Source organism: Cupressus sempervirens, chromosome 4, assembly GCF_028749045.1.
Source record: "Cupressus sempervirens isolate cs-2001-9-10 chromosome 4, ASM2874904v1, whole genome shotgun sequence".
In the NCBI taxonomy this organism is placed as follows: Eukaryota; Viridiplantae; Streptophyta; class Pinopsida; order Cupressales; family Cupressaceae; genus Cupressus; species Cupressus sempervirens.
Genome location: NC_143121.1, coordinates 782,811,413 through 782,814,721, shown reverse-complemented (window position 1 = coordinate 782,814,721; position 3,309 = coordinate 782,811,413). Strand labels below are relative to the sequence as shown.

The following is a 3,309-nucleotide window of genomic DNA, read 5'->3' as shown; positions in this document are numbered from 1 at the left end:
TAATTTCAATAGAACTTCAAAATGAAAGTAAATTTTTTATTCCAATTTATAATTTAACAAAGAATTCTTCCCATACACATCAAAATATAAATAAATAAAAAATTCAACTTATAATACAAATTTTAAAAAATATAAAATATAATAGTAACCTCTCTGAACAATATTTCCAACAATAGTATAAATAAATATCTAAACATATAAATTATATAAGAATATTAAAATCAATAAATAGATAATTAAAAATACAAAATTATAATCAGATAATTTTTTATTTTATTTTTAAAGATCTATTTGAACATTGCATAGTTGAAAATTGAGTTTTCCACATTTCATGCATCGTTATTCCTTGGTGTTGAAACTTAAACCAAAATGGGGAGAAAGAATAAATAGACCTACCTATAAATCAATCACAACAACAAATAAGAAACAAAAATGAACATGACTGGGATTGATTCTGTTAGGGACATCGATTCCCAAGCTTGAAGGGAGACCAGTGGAGTTGGTGGCTAAGGAGAGTGGCTGTAACAAAATGAGTGATATTGTATGGGATGGGGGCAACAAAGTAACCTGCAAAGCACAAAATGGTAAGCACAAATACAAAGAGAAGCTTCTAGAATGTTCATAACTCCATTATATGCAAATCAAATTCTCATATAGAAGAAATGAAATAATGAACGCACAACATATAGTAATTTAGTATATTTTTAATTAAAATGCTACTAAAATAAAGTAGAGATACACAAGTCAAGATAACCAAATAGTCTAAAATGCTAGACTCAAATTAGTTTACAAAATTTTATAGTTTACAAAATTCTAAGATTTATAATTTAGTCGTATACGAAATCAAAAATATTAATACAAATTTAAAAAATTCACTTGATAGCCCTTACCTCTTAGTTCATCTTTCTTTAATCTCTCTACATAAAGAAAAACAAGATTAAAAAGACATTTCAACTCACCTCCATTCAAAATGTGTAGCAGATATGATCAAAATAATTTAAATTTTAAATTTTTTTTTGCAATGTCATTTAAAACTATCGAAACACATGTAAACTTATTGATCTCTCAAGCAAATGTCTTTGAAATTATATTCACTTAAAGAACATATAATGCAAATCAAATCAAGATCCAATTTTTTCAATCTCCAACCAATTCTAATAAATCCAAATATTACCCAAAACCTAACAATCTATATGTATAGAGAAAGTACTTCTAAAATATACAAGTGTTTATAGAATATATAGAAAGAAAAAGTTTTTCCTTTGTATCACATGCACAAGGAGTTTTCATCCCCCAACTTTTTGTTATCACTTTTAAAGTTAAATATTTAAAAGGAGAAAAGGAAGGAATCAATTTTAGAAACTTTTGAAATTTCATAGATTTAGAATTTTAAATATTTATAAAGAAAAGGAAAAAAATAATCAATTTTAGAAACTTTTGAAATTTCTGAGATTTAAAATTTTAAATATTTATCAGAAAAAAGAAGGAAAATCAATTTTACAAAATTTTGAAATTTTACAGATATAGATTTATCAGTATATAATTTCACAGAGTTTGGCTTCCCATATTCCAGCGAAAATTTGCCAAAAACTCTCGACTAAAAAACCTGTTCGTTATAGAAGGGGATGAACTCCCGCCAGTTGAAATAATTCATTCAACTAAGAAAGGTTTGTTAAAGTCTTCCACAAAGGATCCCTCAGCTGAGGTATTGCTGGTACATCATCTGTTTTCCTTTTGCCCAGAGTAAAAACCGTGAGACTGCAAATTGATGAAGCCGAATGGCTCATCCAGGTGAAAAACGAGGTACTTTCATCCCATGATCGAAAGCACACATTGCCATGCATTTTCAGCGTACCGAGACATTAATCAACGAAAATGAAGCGGCATATGCCCCTGAACTCGTATCTCTCGGTCCCTACCACTTCGGCAAACCGGAGCTCACATCAATGGACAAGTACAAAGCCCAGGCTGTGTGCAGAGTATCCAACCGAATTCAGGAGAAATTACCCCCAAAAGACTTATTCTCTGTTGTTGACAAGATTAAGACGACGGAGAGCCAAATTAGGGATTGCTATGACAAAGAAATAGACTCCAGCGGAGAAGTTCTTTGATGGATGATGGCGCGGGACGCCTCTTTTCTTCTCGAGTTCTTCCGAAACTACATCACCCCATTTCAAGCTGCAGATTGCAAAGAATGTCACATATTTTGCCGCCAATTTCATCCGGTTTTCCGGCCAGAATGCGATAACAGCACGGTCCTTGCAATCATCAGTGTAATGAAATTGGAGAATCAGATCTCTCTCTTCGTTCTGGAACAAGTTCTCTCTGTGGAGATGAATTCCCTGGAATTAGCCCGAGACAAAATCGATTTTGTACTAAAAGTAGTCTTTGCTAACATATACCGACCCTTTGTTTTTTACATATTTTCCAGGTCTGCAAAGAGGAGTAATATTCTGAAATTGCATCACGTCTCTTGTTTTGGGAAAATATTATGTTGCGGAAAATGAAAGGGAGGATTTATGGAACTCGTGGCCAAAGACGTCAGACATCAGGTTCAAGCTTCCATCTGCGGTCAAATTGAGGAAAGCAGGAGTAAAATTCAAAGCCAACGCAGGAGGCATAGAACAGATCAAATTTGAAAAGAAAACTTCAATTCTTTCGCTTCCTCTCATCATCCTGAACGTTGAATCGGAGGTATTTATCCGAAACCTTCCAAATTCTGCACAATTAGCAGGTCTGCGGAATTCGTCCAACCAATCACCCTCCCTCTCATATTGCTGTGCTGTTGCCGAAACGAGAAAGAGCATTGAGGAGTATTACAGTTAAAAATGGAGGATCGGCCGTAAAATTCTATGGAATGAAATCTGGAAAGCATATATTTCGAAACCCTGTTATGTAATTGGGGGTTTGGCGGGCACAATAATATTCTTCCATCCTCTGCTTGTTTTACACATGCGCGGCCAAAAGTTGGGAGTTCGATCAATGCATCCGGACCGGCTGGCCCGGTCGATCTCTACCGGATGTAATGGTGATGTTTTAAAAAATTGACCGGTCACTTTTTTCTCGGTTTGTATTAAATTAAATTTGCTTCTTAGCATCTACCTATCGTGCACCGCGTGACGTTTTTGTTGGATATATCTTGGCTTAGTATAAGAACAGCAGCGCGTTACGTCTGTGTGAATTGACATGTTTAAATTTCATTGATTTATTTGTAAGCTTTTGCTTTCGTTTTTCCCATTTATTGAATCAATCACTTGTTTGTCAGGGGAGAGGACTTGGTACTTGAACACTCTAACTTCGGGCTTATTA

General features: G+C 33.9%; 1 pseudogene; it reads left to right on the top strand.

The window, feature by feature from the left end:
• Positions 1-529: 529 nt before the first annotated feature.
• On the top strand, positions 530-3,040 carry LOC149563738 (putative UPF0481 protein At3g02645; annotated as a pseudogene).
• Positions 3,041-3,309: the final 269 nt, after the last annotated feature.